Below are 22,880 nucleotides of genomic sequence, written 5' to 3'. Positions count from 1 at the left end.
GGGGGAGCAGGGGTTATCTGAGCAGGTATCTCCCTCACCCTGACTAAAGTGAGGGTCCCTACTTGGACAGGGTGCAAATCAACTGCCAACTAGAGCCTCCATTTCTAACAAAGATAATGTGCAATTTGAGTGTGTAAAACTGTAGTGAGAAATGATATGTAGTACTGTATCAATTATATACTAGTAAGTAGCTCCATGTGGCTCATCCAAGCACCTATTCACATGGTATTGCGCATCATACAAATATCATTATTTGTGCACACCATGTATTCCCTTGGCTTTGTATCTTCTTTAGGCTTCTTAGAATCTTATCTTGGTATTCAGAATAAAGAAAGGAAAGCCCTATCCTGATAAGATCACCTATTTGGTCATCTTACGCTTTGCAAAAAAGATAACTTGTTTGGACCCAACTCTGGGGTCCACAGAAGACCGTGAACATTCTACTCTCAGGTTGAGTAGGATTGTTTTTAATATTCTTCTTGCTCCAGATATGTAAACTTTCTACATGATGTTTGAAAAGGCACCATTTAACATAAACTGAGCATTAAATATTCTAGAGATTGAGCATGATCTCCTGTATGTCTATCTTCTATAATAATTTCTGGAATATAAGACAAATTCCCTGTCTGTTATTGAACACTGTGAACATTTGTAGATGTTATTTCAAAAACGGTCCCCAGTCACAGAGTCTTACCTCTTTAATGCTTCCTCCTCTACTTCTTAAGAAGAGGTGACAAAGAATACGTTTTTCAATTTTAAAAGTTATCCCTCAGATCTCTCTTGGATGGAGGGTCTTACAACTTAAGCATTATTTTAAAATCCACCTCCTTGTCCTTATGCTTATCTAGTACTTTTTGACAGAGACATCTCATCACTCCGAGACCAATAATCACTGGTAATATTTGTTAAACAAAAGTACATCTGTCCCATAGTACTGAAATAATTTCAAGAGAATTCGTGTTAGAAGGTCATTTTATTTTATACTTCTCATTTTCACTAGAGAGCTGGGGCACAGAGGAGTATCTACAATGGAAAGTTGAGGATAACCCACTTAACAGCATATCTATACAGTAAACATAAGTGTTTTCATGTCTTTGGAAACCGCTTTTTAGGTCTCGCCTGTGACAGCGGATGCGCTACATGCACTCTTGTTTGCAAAAGATTTTCTTTACAAAAAAGCGTTTGGAGCCCGCCCATTACTTACCATTTGTTGGCTTCACTGTCACTCTTCTTTGTTGCTCCTAACTTGCCAGAGCGTGCAGGCAGCACTTCCTTTTATTTGCGTGGAGCATTGAGCAACCACAGATTCATTCATTTTAATTAGTGTCCTTCTGCTGCTCAGGCTGTGATTCAGATACTATTTCTTTTACTGCTGCACTGTTTGTATACATCTTTTTTTGTATTGCGTATCACTGTACATGTACAAGTTTCAGGACGCTTCCTCTGTTTGCAATTCTTGTGCTGCTTTATCAATTGCTTCTGTTTTCAAACAAACTTTTGGACATTGTCTATCTACACCTGCATCTTTTGACGTATTCATAAAACTAAAATAAAATTACATTTTATATAAGTCGGACTAAACTGGTATAATGTACAAATACCACACTACCAGCACATTTACACCTTCATGATGCTTGCAGCCTCACGCCAATTTTCTTTGCTTCAGTCCTTCATCTCATTTACGCCTCATACCTTTGCGTTGATTTTTAGCTTGGCTCCTTGTTTAAGTAACTTACACCCACAACTGTACTACTCTGATACTCCACTCTACAACACTCCACACAATTTTGCTTCACTTTACTCTATGCATTCCATTCCAAGGTACTGTATACCCCTTCACTCTATGCCACTCCATTCTCCTCTATACAGCTCCACTCTATGCTGCTCCACTCTATGCCTATCCATTCCACTCTACGCAACTCCATGCCACTCCATACCACCTTAATCTAGAGCTAGATCTATGCCACCCCACTCTACACTACTCCACTTCATGCTACTCTATGCCACTCCACACCACTAAGTTCCACACTAGGCCACTGTATTCTATGCCACTCCATGTCACACCACTCTACCTATTCCATGCCACTCTGTGTCACTCCACTCTGTCACTTCACACTATTCTATGCCACTCTACTCAACATCACTTCACTTCACGCCACTCTGTGCCACTCCATTCTACCCCACTCCCACTCTACGCTAAACTACTCTACACCACCCCACACCACTCAACACCATTGTATGCCACTTCACTCCATTTTATGTCACTCCACACCAATCCACTCTAATCCTCTCCACCTTATGCAACTCTCCTCTATGCCAACCATCACTATTCCACTCTAAGCCACTCCATGCCACTATACAGTATGCCCCTCCACTCCACTATACTCTATGCCACTCAATGTCACTCCATTCTACTCTGCCACTCAGCTCTACATCACTCTGAACCACTCTCCTCTCCTCTGTGCCAAATCACTCTAAGCCACTCCACCCTACTCTACTCCTGTCTCCTCTACGCCACTCTCCTCTATTCCATTTTATGCCACTAACACTTAGCCATGCTTAAACATGGCTTAAAGACTTTGGCAAAGCCAATAGCTCTCACACAGGCAAGACCTGTAGGCTTTACCAATGCTTGTTTAACCAGCATCTTAATGGAGGTAATCCAAAGTCCTCAAAATGTAGCGTAAAATATACCATAATGGATCTGCACCGTTTTGGGCTACATCTTGGCATAGTCAGCTAAAGACTGTTTTGCCTATGTTCATGCAGATTCCCATAGGGGAACAAAGTTAAAGGGGAGGAGTGAAAAAATATGTTTTTCCCATTTTAGTTCGTGGTTGCATCCTAAACCACTGGACGGATTTACAATAAACTTGGCACAAAAGTAGAACTTTCCTAGGAAGAAGTACTTTTGCTGATTGTTACCTTTTTTTTTTAATGAATCTTTACATTGGCCAGGTTCAGGAAAATTTAAGCTTTCACTTGTGTTTTGAACTGGAGAAATATTTTGTGGAAGTTGATGAACTGATGCAAAAGGGGGTCTTTGTGTAGGGTATGTTTTTTTATAATTGTACTTTTTGAATTGCAAAATATGCTAATAAATAGAACTAAAATTAAATTGAATCTACCTTAGTTAAAATGTTTAGAGTTCTGGGTTCAGAAAAAGCCAGGTATGGTCCGAGGAAGATAAAAAAAACAAGGGTAAATAAAGCCAGCGTGCTGGTCACGAGAGTCCACTTCACCTACAGACAGCTGAACATTGGAGCTCATATTTTTTCTAGGGGATATCAAAGCATTCCTCCACTTTGCGAGGGGAATAAAATGGATTTGGCCTCGCATCCGGTGCATGGCAATCAAGGAGAGGAAGCTCATAGCTGGTGCCATGCTTGGAAAACTCTCCAATGTTGTCACGCTGCAGTGAGTGCCCTTTGTCCATCATTTACATTGCTATTGGCTCAGACAATGAAGAGGGCTCCGTGTGCAGAACTGTGAGAACATCAGCGAGCTCGTGCTGTTTTTGGTCTTTTTCCCTCTTCATCTTTCTAGCATCTCTCTCTTCTGTCTTCTTCATTCCACCTTCGCTCTCACACACATACGCAAATAAATAATTTTCCTCTATACATCTTTTACGCTTTCCTGTTCTTGCCATAGTCTCCTGCTCTCTCCTAAAACCTTTAAATCATTCTCCCTTCTTTCTCATCAGTCCTCTCTTTCTCTCACTCATTCTACTACTCGCTTTATTTCTAGAGCGGAGTTAGACACCAACACGGGCTCCTGACTTTACACAACTTTGCCTCAGATTACTCTGGGAAAAGCTAGGTCTTACTCTTAACCACGTTATAAACAAGCATTTTTAATGCAACGGGTCTCGCATTTGTTAGAGTTAGAGCTATTAGCATTGTAGAGCAAAAAAAAAAAAACGCAGTGTGATCGCGCTATGTAAAATGCAGCGCGATCGCGCTGCGTGGAAAATAAACAGATAAAGTAGTCCAGACTCAGGGCTGAAAACATCGAGCCTCGTATGTTTTTGGTACTTTACAGGTGCTGTGTAGATGGGCTAAACACCGGAAAAAGCATGACATATGCATGCCTTTCACAAATGAAAGCAAGCAGATTTTAAAAGGCAAGTCCACGAACCAATGTAAGTAACTTACGTGGCATGGGCGTGGTTTCAAGCCCAAAGAGAGATTACAGAATGGACGAGCACTTTGTGCTCGCCCATAAAAATGGAAGTTGGGTCGGGTTTTGATTGCACGGTTTAGCAACTAGTACCGAAAAACGCTTTGCCTTCTTCACAGGCCTTCAGGCAAAAGGGTGCAATGAAAGTTTTGTTGAAGTTCGACCTCATGGGGTGGATGGAATTTACCTGTATATGGAATAAATGGCACTTGTTGCGTGTAAACTGAAGTATGAACATGGCAGACTTAGGGCCAAATGTATACTTTTTCACACAAAACTGTGCTAACACAGTTTTGCATGAAAAAGTTTACTGCCAGCTACGCCAATCCAAGATGCCAGCCGAGCGTCTTATTTATGGAACGGCGGAATCCGGCGCAAAGGGCGGGCTAACGTCATGGAAAAGGATGTTAGTTGGGTGGAGGTGGCGGTATGGGAGAAGGGGGTTTTGCACCAAAAAATTACATTAGGCTGGATGGAGTAAAAAAAGGATGACTAACCAGCCTAGCATAATTTCTTGACGCTAAACATCCCATACCACATGACTCCTGTCTTATAATAGACAGGAGTCATGCCCACCACCCCAGTGGCCAGCACAGAGGACAAGGATCCCCTGGGCATGGCCATTGCACCCAGTGCCATGTAGGAGGGCCCATTTCAGGGCCCCCAATGGCACTTTAAAAAAATAATGATATACTCACTTCTACTTACCTGGGATGGTTTCCCCATCCTCCGCTGTCCCTCTGGTGTGGGTGGGGGGTGTCCCTGGGGTCTGGGGAGGGCACCTGTGGACCTATTCCATGGTGTTCCACCATGGAAATAGGCCCACAGGTCCCCTAACACCTGCCATGACCCAGGTGATAAATAATGGCACCAAACAAGCTTAGCGCCATTATTTAGGCCCATCTCCCTCCTGTGCACCATTTTTGCACGGGAGGATAAATACGACAACTGGGCCTTAGAGTCATTTTTTGCCCTGGAACGCCTACCTTGCATCTAATTGATGCAAGGTAGTTTCCCGTTAGCAAAAAAATGACTTGCGCTGAATTAGCGTAAGAAACATGATGCTAATTCAGCACAAAGCAAGTACAAATCTGGGCCTTAGAATTGCCAAAAGTACACAGACTGATCCATGTTAAAAGCAGGCACCAACATTCAGGATGAAATGGAACCCTTCAAATAGGCTGGCAGGAGGAAGGCACAGGGACAATTCCTGTAATAGGATTGGGGCGCAATATTACCACTCACTAGACACTTAAATGTCCTGGAGCAAAACAAACATGATAAGAATATGTAACTAATGCTGGCATGTTAAATTTGAAAATCATCACAACGGTTCAGTAAACCAAAGTAGGAAGGTATAAATTACATTTAATAACTGAAAGGGAGAGACATGAGGACATCCAAGAAGAGGGTGGTTGTGCCGCAGACTGAAAAAAGGAAAGACAAGTAGTCTGAAGCTCATTAAATCCGTGCAAAATTACAGAATCGGCTATTCTGATTCTTATCTATGAGCTCCTACACAATGAGAGGCAGTGTTATACCTTCTACTGTTGGTTCTCCTGTAGCGAACTCACGGAAATTAAGGGGGTCATTACAACATTGGCAGAAAAAGCCGCTTACCGCCGTGCAGAAGACCGCCAAAACACCGCCGCGGAATTCCGCCACGGTCAATATGACCCACAGCCCGGAATCCGCCAAAATCAAGACACCCACACAAGTCCGCCACACCAAAGGTCAGTGATAAACTGGCGATAACAAAACCGACACCGTCACGCCAACAGGAATACACCCACACCATCATAACCCACGAATCCACGCAGCGGTCTTTCAACCGCGGTAATCCATTGGCGGTACACACCGCCGCGCTCAAAATACACACACACACATTTACAAAACACATCCACATTGGACAATTCCAAATACACACACCTGATACACATACACACACCACTCCCACACATCCAATAAAATATAAAACACAAACCAACATCACCCACAAACCCTTACGACCAGAATTGTGACTGAAGGCCAGAGAGAGACACCACCAGAAACAACACTAGCATTCACAGGCACTCAACACCATCACGCACACAACATCCAAGCACCTCACACAACACACCTCTAAATATCACCCCACACATCACAACATACACCACCCCACACATCACCCACACCACTCCATGGCCCCGCAAAGACACCCCAGGTTCTCTGAGGAGGAGCTCAGGGTCAAGGTGGAGGAAATCATCTGGGTAGAGCCACAGCTATTCGGATCACAGGTGCAGCACACCACCATAGCTAGGAAGATGGAGCTATGGCGAAGAATTTTGGACAGGGTCAACGCAGTGGGACAGCACCCAAGAACTAGGGATGACATCAGGAAGAGGTGGAACAGCCTACAAGGGAAGGTGCGTTCTGTGGTCTCTAGACACAACATTGCGGTTCAGAGGACTGGCGGCAGACCCCCACCTCCTCCCCCACAACTAACAACATGGGAGGAGCAGGTCCTGGCTATACTGCATCCTGAGGGCCTCGCAGGAGTAGCTGGAGGAATGGACTCTGGTAAGTCACTCTTCACTATTTTCACCCCCCTACCTGCATGCCATCACATACCCCCACCCTCACCACCATCACTCCAACTCCTTACAGATGTCCCAATATCGCAAACCACACATCCCAAACCCAAGCCCTGCATTCAACAACAAAGCATGGATACCCATCACCAAAGCATGGCCACTGCACATACCCATACACCCCCCCTAAACCATCATCACACAAGGTCCTACACAGGAATGCAAGCACTGGGGTAAACGGTCACCCACCCATTGCACACCATGGCACACACAGATGCAATAATCATGCCTTTACACCCCTGCAGGACCCCTACCCAACGTCACCGGACAGGAGGGTCCAGATAGGTCCACTCCATCCACAGAAGAGGCCCACAGTGATGACAGCAGCTCTGTCCAACTGGATCAAGATGAACAGCCCGGCCCATCTGGGACCTCGGGACAGTCGGTTCCCCTCACACTGGCACAGGCCACTACAGAGCTTCCCCCCTCTGGAAACACCAGCACAGCACCCACCCAGCGGGCCCATACCTTTGTCCCCAAGACACGTCAATCAGCAGTGTGTCCACCATTACAGAGAACCCAGGCTAACCCACCACCCCAACAACACCAGGGACCTGGGGGCAGTGGTAGTGGGCACACGGTTCAGGGGACAGAGGCACAGGAACACAGGGGAACTGGGAGGGCTGCTTTGCAACAGGGGGAGGACAGGACAAGGGAACCCACTCTCCACGAGGCACTCTCCAACATCATGGAAGCCTACCACCAGTCCCATGAGACGATGGCAACTGTACTGACCAAGTTTCAGGAGACCCAGCGGCTGCAGGAGGAACAGTATTTGGGGTTCAGGGAGGAACTCAAATCCATCAGTTCCACCCTGGGCACCATTGTAGGGGTGCTGAAGGACCTCGTCAACACCAGGAGGGACACTGTGACACAACAAGGGGCCCCTGACACTAGCCTGGATGATGAACTGCCCACCACCTCTGCCGGCGCTAGTGGACAGGAGGCACCGCCACAGGACCACCACACCAGCACCCCGCAATCGGTCCCTGAGATCCAGGAGAAAGACAGAACAATGCTAAGACCCCCGCCAAGAAATGAGACCACCCTGAATGTCATCCTTCTGCCCACTTTGTCACCCTGTCCATCCTTAAACTGCCCCAACTCCACTTCCTATGCCCCTTTGGACAATGCACCTGTGAGACTGATAGACTGGACTCTGCCATGGACATTCCTCCACCATCACCCCTGACCATTTTACAACACCCTCCAATATTGAGCACTTAAATAAACACTCTTGAATCACAAAACAATCAGGAGTCTCTCTGTGATTTCGAAATTGTGTATTAGCAATTACAGTGGCAAAATGCTATATCAAATGTAATGTCAACATACCTATGTCACACAGCTCTAGTCCATGCGGAAACAAAGCAGATGTCACACAGTGGGACCCACATCTGTGAAATCGTAAGGGAAAGTGACAACTCAGTGACCATACAATGGGTGAAAATGACAGACAGATGAGAGGTAGTAGAATTAAATCAGATGTAGCAGGCAGTGTTGTCTTCTTACCTGTGTCTCACTGGAAGTATTGCAGGATCACCGTGTTCCTGTTGTCTATGTCCTCTTCTTTTGCTTACTCGTCTTCACTGTCCACAGGCTCCACAGCTGCCACAACACCTCCATCTGGACCATCCTCCTGCAGAAAAGGCACCTGTCGTCGCAAAGCCAAGTTGTGAAGCATACAGCAGGCCACGATGATCTGGCATACCTTCTTTGGTGAGTAGAATAGGAAACCACCTGTCATATGGAGGCACCGGAACCTGGCCTTCAGGAGGCTGAAGTACCGCTCTATAATTCTCCTAGTTCGCCCATGGGCCTCATTGTAGCATTCCTCTGCCCTTGTCCTGGGATTCCTCACTGGGGTCAGTAGCCATGACAGGTTGGGGTAACCAGAGTCACCTGCAGATGTCGAGGGACAACTGTTAGACACACACTAACTCATAGGGACATCCCCAGACCCAGACAACTATTCACACTGTATTGGGTCCATGTCCTCACCTAATAGCCACACACAGTGCCTCTGGAGTTGCCCCATCACATAAGGGATGCTGCTATTCCTCAGAATTTAAGTGTCATGCACTGAGCCAGGGAATTTGGCATTCACATGGGAGATGTACTGGTCTGCCAAACACACCATCTGCACATTCATCGAATGGTAACTCTTCCGGTTTCTGTACACCTGTTCACTCCTGCGGGGGGGGACCAAGGCAACATGTGTCTCATCAATGGCACCTATGGTGTTGGGGATATGTCCCAGAGCATATAAATCACCTTTGACTGTAGGCAAATCCTCCACCTGAGGGAAAACGATGTAGCTCTGCATGTGTTTCAGCAGGGCAGATAACACTCTGCGCAACACGTTGGAAAACATAGGCTGGGACATCCCTGATGCTATGGCCACTGTAGTTTGAAATGACCCACTTGCTAGGAAATGGAGTACTGATGCACCTGCACTTGAGGGGGGATTCCTGTGGGATGGCGGATCTCTGACATCAGGTCTGGCTCCAACTGGGCACACAGTTCCTGGATTGTGCCACGATCAAGTCTGTAGGTGATGATCACATGTCGCTCCTCCATTGTTGACAGGTCCACCGGCGGTCTGTACACCGGAGGATGCTGCCATCTCCTCACATGCCCCAGCGGACGGTGCCTATGGAGGAGAACAGCGAGCAGAGAGTCAACCAACTCTGAGGTACGTAAACACAGCTTACTCTGAAAATATTAGCAAATCAACATATGCCTGTATGAGTGTTTAGGCAAGGCCTAGATATGTGTGAAACAGTCCAAAATAATGTCATGTGGGCCCATGAAATGGCGGCTGCCTGACCTGTAAAGTGGGAAAAGGGGATATGAGGTAACTGCGCTGTCGTTGTACACCGTCGCGGTAGGCAGTCGAAGACCGTGGCGCAATCCTGCATTGGTTTACATTGGACCCTATGGGTCCCAGGAGCTAATGACGATGTATGCGGGCGGTGACGGTACGCACTGCTGCGGATGTGACCGCCATTTTCTCTCTGTTGAATCACTTGATACCTGATCTTCGACACGAGAGGACCTACACTGCAAGTGCTGCTGTGACCTCAGTCTGGAAGAGACAATGGCTCATGTTTCTGGGGAAAGGGCCCTTGCCTTCGTCACGGAGGAGTTGGAGAAACTCGTGAATGGGGTCCTCACCCAGTACACGCTACTCTACGGTCCTCCAGACAAACAGGTAAGTACACTGTGAGCATGCTGTATGGGTAATGCCTGTATTGAGTGGTGTGGATGAAAAATAGGGGGGGTGAGAATGAGGCGTGCATGAAACGACGGTGAGTGCATGTGCGTCATGGCAAGGGTAGGGATGCAGGCCAATGACTGTGACGGTGCGGACGGTAATAACTTCTCTTTTTCCCCTGTACTATTCCTGTAGGTCAGCGCCCACCAGAAGAAGGACATTTGGCATGCCATCGCCAAGGAAGTCCGGACCCTGGGGGTCTACCACAGACGGAGCACCCACTGCCATAAAAGATGGGAGGACATTTGCCGCTGGAGCAAGAAGACGGCGGAGGCCCAGCTGCGGATGGCCTCCCAACGTGGGAGTGATGCCCCTCGCACCATGACCCCCCTGATGTTCAGGATCCTGGCGGTGGAGTACCCGGAGTTGGATGGGCGCTTGAGGGCATCACAGCAGCCACAAGGGGGTGAGTACACTCTCATTCTGCTGATTCAGCGTGCATTGTAGGTGTCTGGGTGGGGGAGGTGGGCTGTGGGTTCCCCTAGGCAAGGGGGAGTTTAGTAGGCAAGGGCCCTTCTTTAGACAGGCCCTGTGGCACCCCACCCCACCTGTGTACAGTGCCAACTACACCTAGTCAGGCTCCTGTGACATCCATGTGTGCAGCAATCGGGCATAGCCTTGTAACCCATGTCCCTGGGATTGAATAGGGAACTCCAAGCGCACGACGTGCAGGGGGCTTCTGTGTCTGTAGTGTCCGCCAACGGTAGCGGTATTGCATGCACTCAACATGTCTTTCTTCTCTCTTCCCCCCCTTTTTGTGGTCTCCCTGTTCTTGTGTGCATTAGCATCATCAGGCGGAGGAGCAGTGGTACCGGAGTAGGAGGGAGCTGCATCCCACATGGCCCTGGAGGGCGACACTGCAGAGTCTGAATCCACCAGTGGGACAGAGGGCGAGGGGAGCTCCACGGCGGGGACAGGAGCTGACACCAGCGATATGGACTCCTCCTCTGATGGGAGTTCCCTTGTGGTGGCGGGCCCATCTGTGCCTCCTGCATCTACAGGTACAGCTGCCACCCCCCCTACCAGCACCACCCTCCCAGCAGCTCCTCAGCATGTGTCCTGTGCCCGCTCACCCAGGAGGGTGGGCATCTCCTTCGCCCCAGGCACCTCAGCCCCTGCCCCTGTCACCCCTGCTGCCCTCAGCGAGGAGGCCATTGACCTCCTCAGGTCCCTCACTGCTGGGCAGTCTACCATTTTGAATGCCATCCAGGGTGTAGAGAGGCAGTTGCAACAAACCAATGCATACCAGGAGGGCATTCACTCTGGTCAGGCAGCCCATCAGCGACCTTTTCAGACTCTGGCCTCAGGACTGATGGCAGCCATTGTCCCTGTCACTAGCCTCCCCCCTCCAACTTCCTCCACCCAGACCCAAACCCCTGTACCTCAGCCTATCCCAAGCACACCATCAGACCAGCATGCACACACCTCAACACACAAGGGAAGCTCTGGCAAACATAAGCACCACACATCCCACAGGCACTCACACAAGCATCAGACACGTGCACCCACACCAACATCCACTGCCTCCACTGTGTCCCCCTCCTCCTCGTCTCCACTCACACCTGCATGCACTACATCCTCAACCACTATATCCATCACCAGCACACCCACCACCACACCCGCTCACGTGCAGTCACCACCCCCACTACCATTCACACGTCCCCGGTGTCCTCTCCCAGTGTGTCTGTGAGGCCACCTCCCAAGGTACACAAACGCAGCCACACACCCACCCAACAGCCATCCACCTCACGACAGTCTCCAGCCCATGCACCTTTTCCCAAAGTCACCAAACGTACACCTCCTACAACCACTACCTCTTCCTCCTCTCCCAAACGCCCTCCAGCTACCCGCCCCAGTGTTCCTAAGAAACTTTTCCTGTACAACCCTGACCTCTTTCCCTCACCTCCCCCACCCCTTCAGTCTCCTAGGGCCCGACTCTCCAGGTCCAACCCTGCACCTCAGCCACAACATCAGCGGGACCAGTGGTGCCAGTAGTAACCGGCTTCTGGAGTGCGCCAGGCAGCAGGGCAGCCAGTGTGGCAAGGAGCCAGAGCACAGACAGTCCCCCACCTGTAAAGCATAAAAAGTTGGCCAGTGCCCGGCAGGAGAGGGGAAAGAAATCAGCCACCAAAGGCGCTCCCAGGGGTACAGTTGGGAGTGTGGAGACAGCTGCGCCACCATCCAAGGTGGGGAAGGGGCACAGTAAAACCGGCAAGTCTGGGAAGATCTGCATGGCGGACAAGACCGCCACCAGCCCCGCTGCCCAGGACCCCGCCGCCACCAGCCCCGCTGCCCAGGACACCGCCGCGAGCAGAACCTCTGCCCAGGACACCGCCGCCACCAGCCCCGCTGCCCAGGACACCGCCGCCACCAGCCCCGCTGCCCAGGACACCGCCGCGAGCAGAACCTCTGCCCAGGACACCGCCGCCACCAGCCCCGCTGCCCAGGACACCGCCGCCAACAGCCCCGCTGCCCAGGACACCGCCGCCATCAGCCCCGCTGCCCAGGACACCACCACCAGCAGCTCCGCTGCCCAGGACACCGCCGCCAGCAGCTCTGCTGCCCAGGACACCGCCGCCAGCAGCTCCGCTGCCCAGGACACCGCCGCCAGCAGCACCGCAGGCCAGTGAGCGCCAATGATTCCGACGCTACTGGGGCCGCCACGGGCAGTATGAAGCACTCTGGGCACAAAGCCCCCTCCAGAACCAGTGGAGATTCACATCCACTACCTCTGTCCTTGGCAGGATGAAGTAGTCTGGGCACAAAGCCCCCTCCAGAACCAGTGGAGGAAGACATCCATCACCTCAGTCCTTGGCAGGATGAAGCACTCTGGGCACAAAGCCCCCTCCAGAACCAGTGGGGATTCACATCCACTACCTCTGTCCTTGGCAGGATGAAGCACTCTGGGCACAAAGCCCCCTCCAGAACCAGTGGAGAAAGGCATCCACTACCTCTGTCCTTGTCAGGATGAAGCACTGTGGGCACAAAGCCCCCTCCAGAACCAGTGGAGACTGTTATCCACTTGAGAGACTGTGGCTTTGCACTCCCCAGGATTGAACAGTGGGCAACCCACCCACTGTACAGACTTGAGAGACTGTGGCTTTGCACTCCCCAGGATTGAACAGTGGGCAAACCACCCACTGTAAAGACTTGAGAGACTGTGGCTTTGCACTCCCCAGGATTGAACAGTGGGCATGGAGCCCCCTCGTGGATCTGGCGTTGTGCACTCATTCGGCTGAGGTGCCCCCCCTTCCCTTCCCCCTGAGGTGCCTGTTTTTTTTTCTATCTGATGCCCCAGCAGTGTTCTCTCCGTCTTGTTCGGGTATCTTGTGTGGGCCTCACCCATGCCTTTTGGGCCCAGTGGTCCACGGACTATGATGGTGGAATACCTTGGACTTGTATTCTTGGTATTTATATTTGTTTATAGTGTACATATCTTTATATATCGCTATATTTTTTGATTACTGTATTTGAATATATTACAATCATTTGACTCATTTCTTTTTCTCCTTGCATTCTTCCGGGGGAGGTGTGGGGGGTGTAACTGTAATGTGTCATGATGTATTAGTGTGTGTGTTGTGGGTGGGGGTGGGGGTGTTGCGTGTGTGTCACTCTTTTTTCCCTCCCCCCTCCCCTGTGTCGTAGGTGCAGTACTCACCGTGGTCTTCGCCGCCGCCGTCATGCTCCGGGTAGAGGAGCAGGAAGATAAAGGCTGGAAGGATCTGGAGCTCGGGCTCCATGGTGTCCTGGTTCCTCGTGGGGTGTGTAGAGGTGAGCGTTTTCCCTTCCAGGTCCTGTTTCCGCCGTGTTTTTGTTCGCGGTGAATCCGCCCTGGAAAAGGTAGTGGGTTGGACTGTTGCAATTCTGTGGGCAGTACATTGTCCTCCACCCGTCTGTTGGCGGTTACCGCCGCGGTGTTTGTTTGTACCGCCGTGGCGGTCGGAGTGTGAAAGTGGCTGTCTATGTTAGCGGTTTCCGCCACGGTTGTAATTCCATTTTGTTTCCGCCGGCCTGTTGTCGGTTGCACCGCCGCTTTAACACCGACCGCCAGGGTTGTAATGACCACCTAAGACATAAAGTGGAACAATTAGGTGTGACCAATGGAGATTCTGCCAGGGAAAGTTAATTAGGGGCATTTTTTTTGTAACTCTAAATGAAGTTCAGGTAGGGAATTTGACCACTCATAATGAAACGTATATAAGGAGTGCAGATAATAAAAGCTATGTTTAAATTTAAAGTTTCTCTACCTAAAGCACAAGGTGGTGCTCTCAGGGCTCCAATGTTACCTGCAGGAAAAACTTCACACCGTGGGGAGACAGAAACTAATCAGAGAACATTTGACACTGACACAGGAGATCCTAAAATCTAGCACCCAGACTATGGGACACTATCCCAAGATTCATAACAATAATTTCAAACCTTCTTACCTTCTGAAAAAGAGTTGAAACACAGCTTTTCAGGCTCCTAATTCTGTAGTATTCCCCGCCCTTCAGCTGGGCTCTAGTTACGATGATTTCAACAGAGGTTCATGAGTAAATAATGCAATAGTATTATACTCCTTTTATCTAAGTGCTGCATAGTTTGCAGCATTTTCTTAAAGAACAGTGGAAAAATATAATTAGGGGCAATCTGTCACTCAAGGAACTACAGCCTGTGCACAACACACGCCACACTTTAGATCCCAGTTAGGGTGTTCTAACGTTTGTGCTTTGACAGTTCCAGGATCATCCATATATGGTCAGAGGGGAAATCCCCTTTTGATGACATGAGCTACCCCTGGACCTCCTCATCTCTTCCAGTGTTCCGAACGTCCCTGAATGGCTACTGTGCTCACCATGCGTGGGAATTTGTGAGCCTTATGTTAAACTTTCCTTGGCATTTCTTTTACCTGCCTTTTGGGCTCACATTCTGCCCTGTCTACAAATTAAACCCACACATAGGGGGTCATTCTGACTCCCGCCGGCCGCGGTATCCGCAGGGCCGGCGGGAGCCGCCAGAATACCGCTGCGCGGTCACAAGACCGCCGCGGGTATTCTGGGTTTCCCGCTGGGCTGGCGGGCGACCGCCAGAAGGCCGCCCGCCAGCCCAGCGGGAAATACCCTTCCACAAGGATGCCGGCTCCGAATGGAGCCGGGGGAGTGGAAGGGGTGCGACGGGTGCAGTTGCACCCGTCGCGATTTTCAGTGTCTGCATGGCAGACACTGAAAATCTTGGTGGGGCCCTGTTACGGGGGCCCCTGCAGTGCCCATGCCATTGGCATGGGCACTGCAGGGGCTCCCAGGGGCCCTACGACACCCCATACCGCCATCCTGTTCCTGGCGGCCAAAACCACCAGGAACAGGATGGCGGAATGGGGGTCGGAATCCTGCTGCGCCGCCATGGAGGATTCCCCAGGGCAGCGGAAAACCGGCGGTACACCGCCGGTTTTCCGTTTCTGACCGCGGCTGTACCGCCGTGGTCAGAATGCCCTTGGGAGCACCGCCAGCCTGTTGGCGGTGCTCCCGCGGTCCCCGTCCCTGGCGGTCCATGACCGCCAGGGTCGGAATGACCGCCATAGTGTTTAGGTATTTATAAATAAAGTGGCCATATTAGAACATTGGATTGTGAGCTCTCCATTGGACAAGTTCCAGGCTTCTAATGGCTCATATACGACATTCCAATGTTAACTTTCAAAGCAATAGCTGTGAACAAAGACCTTACTGAGCCTGAGGGGATTTCATCCCCCTCGGGCTCCTTGAGGCCTTTGTTTTACTAATTAGAACATTCTGTCCTGATGGGGGTGGAATGTTCTAATAGCTTTACAGCCACTGTGTCTGGCCAATACCGGCCATTAAAGGCCTGCTCCCTTGTTAAAGGCCCTTGCCTTTGGCTCAGGTTTTTAATGCTGGAGTAGGCCTTTAATGGATGGTGTAGCCTGCTACAGCGAGCTATATTGCTAGAAAATGTACAACCCTGGTATAATAAATCATTGTCAAGGTGAGTTGTTAAGTGCAACCTTATGCTGTTTTTTAAACTTTTAATTAGGCAACAGAGTATGTCTACATACCACTGCCAGGCTTCAGTACAATTATTTAGAAAAAAAGAAAATCTCTAACTTCATGCCACCCTCAACGTTTTCTTTTATGTTCCAAACGTATAAATGGTGGATGTGCAGAAAAGTTATTGGCTTGGGGTTGAGACCCAGTATATACGTATTTACCAGTAACCTTTGTTAACCCATTGATTTTGGCACATTCGTGGCTGTGCAAAACCATTAATTAAATATAAGACTATTTTCTCTACATGACCATGGTGTCACATTGTTTACTCTAGCACAAATCCTCATTGAATTTCTGCGCACCCTGCTCTATTTACTCTTATACCTGCTACACCATACCTTCTCTCTCACCTGACCTTTTATCACTTCAGGCATTCATTGAGGTAACTCCAGTATTCCAGTGAGTCATAATGTTTTGAATCGTGGTGTTTCACCAAAATTATTAACACATTTAGGTCCTCCTCTCATCCACAGCTCTACACAATAAGGAAGGGAGGTCAAGTCAAACGAAAGGGCTCTGCCTGACCTCGACTGGAAGAGGGCAAGGGTAATCAGACAGCCCAGTTTTATATATTATATTTAGACTAACATTATATTAATCTGTGTGGTAATGTGTAGTCATATACGTAAAGAGAAGCTACACTTTGTATAACTAAAAGTATAATCACTACCTTACAGTATATTCCATACCTTATTGCATATTCATGTATACAATATGTATTTAAGTTGGGCTGACTGTGAATAAGACTCATCTGTTCAAAAGTTTTTAACTGCTAACCTAATGTTAAATTGGAAAAGTAATTTAATGTATTTCTGCTCATTGCAGGAGCAAAATAACAAATGTGGTTAGAAGATGGGGTTAGTTTCTTTTAGAGGAAGCCAGAGTAGACAATTGTAATGTTCTCCTTTTGCCACAGGTGTTGCCTCAAAGAGATAAACTGTATGAAGGATCCCCCTCTTCACCTCTGAATCAACACCTCAGCATCAGAATTCTGATAATGACATTATGGCAGATCATATTTCGCTAGCTGTAAAATATTCAGCACAATACAACTCACATTAAGGTCTGCCACACAACAGATCTAAAATATAGCAATATTGCCAACTGAGGGCTATACTGTTTGTAAAAGCCCTGTGCCCAGGTTATAGGCCGAGCTGTAGGCAAGGGCCTATAAGGAGGGAAAGGTCCTTAAGAAGCATTACAGTCCAAGGCAAAAGGGATAAAAGGCTATTAGAAAATTGCACCCCCTCAGGGTAGAATGTTCTAAATTAAAATGGAAGGCCCATAAAGACAAGTGTTGGAATGCTGGACCAGAAGTTCAATGCCCGCCATTATTGACCTTGAGCCACTCCACTGTCTTCAAAGAAGGGCTCAATATCCCAATGTTCTAATAAAGATTGCAGATGAACGCTGAAAGATATACCCCTTATTTGGCAACCTGCATAGTAGAATGTAATGTTGCAGAGACATGAATCAAACGGATACAGATTGTGAATCTGCATTATACCCTCTCGTGTCATTGTGAGAATTTGGGTTATTGATTGAGGGGGTGAAACCCACTCAAGCAACAACCCCAGTGCTTGTCAATGTGAACCACAAAAGTCACCAAATTAACTTGTGCTTCACCCTCTGGTAGCTTGCCACAAAAACAGTACGGCTTCTTAGAAGCAATATTGTAGAGCCTGAATTTAGTCTTCATTTTAGATTTCCTTTTTAGCTTGACATCTTTTTTGATGGTGTTTTTCACATGTTTTAGCTAAACACAAGACCATGACAAGCATGCTGTTATGCTTGGTAGACATTGTCACCCAGTAGTCTGCACATTTAGTTCTAGGGTCACAGAATTAGTACGCAATAGCCTCGTTAACTTTTCTGTGCTCGTAAGACAACTCTTTCACTCTAGTCAAACTAAATATGCTGTTCTATGCCTCTGACACAGTGCAATAAAGCTCGTGTTTTATTATATAAATAGCATCCACGCTGAACTCAATGAGAAGAACATTTCATGCTGAGATTATCATATAACTGCTGTGATACAGCCATGCTGACTCAAATCTTCATCCTGAGAGGGAAGAGAGCCTGCACATTCAGAAGGGCGCATTAATGAATGCGCTGAGGTTGAGGCTGGCTTCCTTACATATAATACCAAAGTATGGGGGTTAGATCATTCCAAATAGGTCTGGCAGAATATATTCTCCCAGTATGCTCTCTCAAGTGTACAGATGCCGGATACAGATAGGAGTAACAAAAGTAGCAATTGACATGGTTGAATTGTTTGTAATTTTCACCATTCTAACAATGCTTATTGAAACAATGTCTCATCTGCATAGTAATCACAGCACGTTTTAATTGCAAGAATAAGATCTTTTTCAATAAATATTTGAAAATATATTTTCATATCTTTCCTTGTAGAAATCCTGGGTATTCAAAAGTAACAAATGATGGGGTTAGATCTGTTTCCACAAATTCCTTGGGATTCAGAGTGGTCCTGTTTGATGTTACCTGCAACATCTATTACCCTGAAAGGTTAGGCATTTTAGATATGGTACTTTGAGCTAGCCTCATTATCCAACATTTACTGATGCTATATGTAGACTAAGGGCCTGATTTAGGTCTTGGTGGAGGGCAATACGTATTCCATCAGCCCTATACCGATCCCATTATATCTTATGGGGACCATAATGCGATGGACAGGATATCTGTCACAGTGGGAAAGAGTATTCCCTCCACTGAAATCTAAATGAGGCCCTAACTTGCTATATTGTGACATGACACACAGTCCTAATAAATTTGTGTAAAGTATTTATGCAGGACACAAACAGCAACAAAGAGAAAACACAAGAAAAAAAATCAACATCAATTTAGAAAAGTAGAGTAAAATAAAAGAAATTATTTGACACCAAAGCAACAAAACTCCAATCAGTGGAACAAGAGGTATGTAATTTCAAAGATTTAGGTAAGTATAGTGCCTTAAAGCACAAAGCGCCACTCGCAGTTATCTGGTCATGCGAGACCGGGTGAAAGTAATAGATTCAGGAGACTGTAATGGACTTAATGCCAGACACAGGTACGAGGTATGTCCCGTTGAAAGAGTTAGCTTTCAAAAATCCTGCAAGAAGAGTCCAGTTCATTGTGGAAGTGGCTGTGAGGAGCAGGGAAGCATCATGAATGGTCGCTGCTGTAGTGCCAACAGCAGGCCAGGCATCAAGGACAAGAGTCAATGTAACAAGGAGATCTTGCCACATGTCACAGACTGTCATTGCTAGGGCTTGGTGTTGGTGGTCACTGCGGGCTGTTAATGCTGTAGCGCGAAGTGCGGATCTTGTGTTGCGATTGTCGTTGGCAGTCAGGTTCACTGGAGCATTTTTTAGGGTAGGTGCATACGGCAAAATCTCAGCACGAATGGGCCAGTTCGTGGTTGTGAAGCTCCCAAAACTTCAGGATTTCTCCTTTGTGTACAGAGCAGTGCACTCTGATGCCAATCAAATGCCCAGGCCCAGGGGAGGTGCTTCTTGGGAATCAGGGACTTATTCTTGCAGATGTCATTATGGCTAAGGCTGGTCCAGTTGCAGGTCCAGTTTTGGCAGGTCAGTTGGGCAGTTCCAGGAAGACCTCTGGAGCCTATGCTCTGTAGCTCTGAACAAGAGGTCAGGTAGCTGACCCTTGGAGGCACTTCAGGTAGCCTGGGATGAAGCAAGGAGGTCCCATCTTCCTTTCCAGACAGCATGGCAATCTTCTGCAGCAACGCAGTCCTTTTTCTGTATTATCCACAGGTTCAGAAGAGTACTGAAGAGATGGTCTCAGGTTCCAATTTTTATACCAGTTGCCAACTTTGAAAGCGTAGGGGGAAACTTTTAGACTTCCTCTCACATCTGGAATTTCCTTCCTTACCATGTCCTGGCCCTAAGATTTCTTTGGTGATAAAAGGCTAGTTTGAAGGTCCTTGTGAGTGCAGGAGGCAGCTCCTACTGAAGTGCATGTGCAGTAGGTGACAGCCCCGCTCTTCCCCCACCCATCCTGTCAGGGCAGACATCCTGCCAACACCCAGTCCTCCTGTGTAAATATGTCTGGGAGGATTACGCAAAGGTCACCTGCCAACTACACCTAGTCAAGTGACCCAGGACACAGACTACCAGCACCAAAAGGTTAGGACAAGAAAATGCCAACTTTCTAAAGGTGGCATTTTCAGAATTATGGCTTACAATCCGAAATTAAATCACAGAGCATTTTAAATTAAATTTTTTTAAAGCCAAACAATCTTTCTACCTGTTCCCAAGCAAAATTTATCACTTATTAAATATAATAATAAGGTAACCCAGGTCTATCCTGTGGGAGGTAGACCTTGCAGAGGTGAAAAGCAAATTTAAGAGTTATTCACTAACGAGACGTGTAAAATTTTAAATTACACGTCCAACATTTTAAATACACTAGACCTTGTTTAGGACCTACCCTAGGGGTTTCTTATATGTATTAAAAGAAAGATTTAGGCCTGGTAGAAGGGTTATTTTTGCCAGGCCGTAATAGCTGTTTAAAACTGTGCAAATGGTGCAATGGCAGTGGTGAGACTTGTTTAAAGAGGCTACTTAAATGGGTGACACAATGAGTGCTGCATGCCCCCACGTAGCATTTCATTTACAGGCCATAGGTAAATGTGATACCATTTTACTTGGGACTAACAGGTAAACTGAATATGCTGATTGGGTGCAAGCCAAATGTATCATGTTTAGAGGAATAAGCACAGGCACGTTAGCACTGGTTACTAGGGATTAAGTGTGCAGAGCCCTAAGGCCAATGAAACCAAATTCAGCAAGACAGGAGGATGGAGGGCAGAATGATTGGGAGGAAACTGTAGTGTAGTGTAGTGGTCTTGGGGGAGATCCTCCTCATCTGAACAGGGAGCACCTAATTAGGCTGTAGGTTGTTCGAGCTCAAACTCATAAAAGGACTTTTTACCCCATTTGGTGTTCCATCTCTTTACCCATTTCACAATATGGCTAACACAATAGGCATTCCTGGGAATGCTAGACAAGCATTAACACTACACCTGGTAGCACATGGCTTAACAGATAAGGATGGGGGTGTTGCATTCATAGTAGAAGCTAATGAAGCTTACCAAACAGAAACATTCTATTTTTGGGTCACCTTTCCTGAGGAAGACCAAAGACCATTCACATTCCACACATACAGAATTGCAAATGTACCTCAACGGTACCCAGCATACCAGTATCTTGAGATTCCGTTTACCTATCAAGAACATCAGAACTGGTTTAATGGCGCCCTACCACACGTAATACAACCTTTGCTATTAGGTCCCTTAGGTATTAAAGGACCAACATGGCCTATATTTGCCACATACACACCTCACCCAGGTATACAAAATATACAGGCAGCAGACCTGCAAAACTTATACCCTGAGCTAGTAACACTTTACAGATGACTTGTTCAGTTTGTAATTCGAACTCTGAACACTACACCAGCTCGTCCAGCACCACCAGCACCTGCTGGATATTAATTGGCTAATGGAGTTAACCAACAAACAGTACACACTATCATTGGTAAGGTACCCACAGAACAAGAGCAAATACAGCTCTGGACAGCCCAGAAAACAAATCAGCTGGAAGCTGTGTTTCCCAATACGGGACAACAGGAGAAACATAGAATTCTCACAATGCGCTTGCCCTTTGGGATGGTTCCCTTGGTGGATGACTGCACCACATGGGGTAGAGTCTTCGCTGCAATTTATACTACCACACATGGTACCCCAACACTTGTCAACCTACCAGAAGTGTTAAAACAAAAATACAGCATGAGCATGGGGCTGCACCAGCCCTAGATTTGGAGATGGATCCTATGCATAACTTTGATGCAGTCTCCTCAATCATACTCAGTAATATTAAAGGGGAATCGGTAGCACTGGCTATACACCAGAGCGTCCGAGAGATTCCACATTTGGACCGGGAGAAAGAGCTACCGAAAATTATTTCCAACACCTATACCAGTATAGGACAATATAGTTTGGGAGCCAAGCCAAAGCAGCTTGAAATACAGAGTACCACCCCTAAAGAAGGTACTAAACAAGCACAGAAGGGTTCTAAGAAGTGCTGGGATAAGCAAAAACAATTTAAAGATAGAGAGCTGATCCTCCACACCCGGAGAACTCCGACAGGAGACATACTCTCAGAAATAGAGAAAATATAAAAGCTCCTGACAGATATACTGATTCACGTCCCTTTAGTTCCTTTCAGGACACACCGGATAGACATAGCGAGAGATGGGGCCATCCTGATCAACGACCTGAATATGGAAAAAGAAGAAAGACTTACCACAATCATCAGACAAAAAAAGAAGATAAGTCCCACAACAGAAGCCACAGTTTATATTAAAAAAAAAGTGGCAGCACTGTCAGTTAAAAATGCAAGTACACTTGAGAACATTGCTGAAGAACAAAACGTGGGCAGTGACACTGTTAGACAGCGCAGCTAAGGTCACGATATGTTGCCAGAGTCTGAAAGATCATCTAGATGCAGCAGCAACTAGCGATTTCATTGCAGTTCAGACTGCAGACTGCTGCGTTCTCCCACCAGGCAGGGTTTATGATTTAAATATCCAAATTGAGAGAGACGTGGAGCGCACCATTGGTGTGATATTCTGGGATGAACTTAGTTGTGATATCCTACTGGTCGAAAGGGACTGTCCACTCGAGCACGTCCATAAGCTCTCACATGGACAAGATGTAATTTTGCTTTCTTTCTCTGA

This window comes from Pleurodeles waltl, chromosome 4_2 (genome assembly GCF_031143425.1).
Source record: "Pleurodeles waltl isolate 20211129_DDA chromosome 4_2, aPleWal1.hap1.20221129, whole genome shotgun sequence".
Lineage (NCBI taxonomy): Eukaryota > Metazoa > Chordata > Amphibia > Caudata > Salamandridae > Pleurodeles > Pleurodeles waltl.
This window is presented reverse-complemented; position numbering follows the sequence as displayed.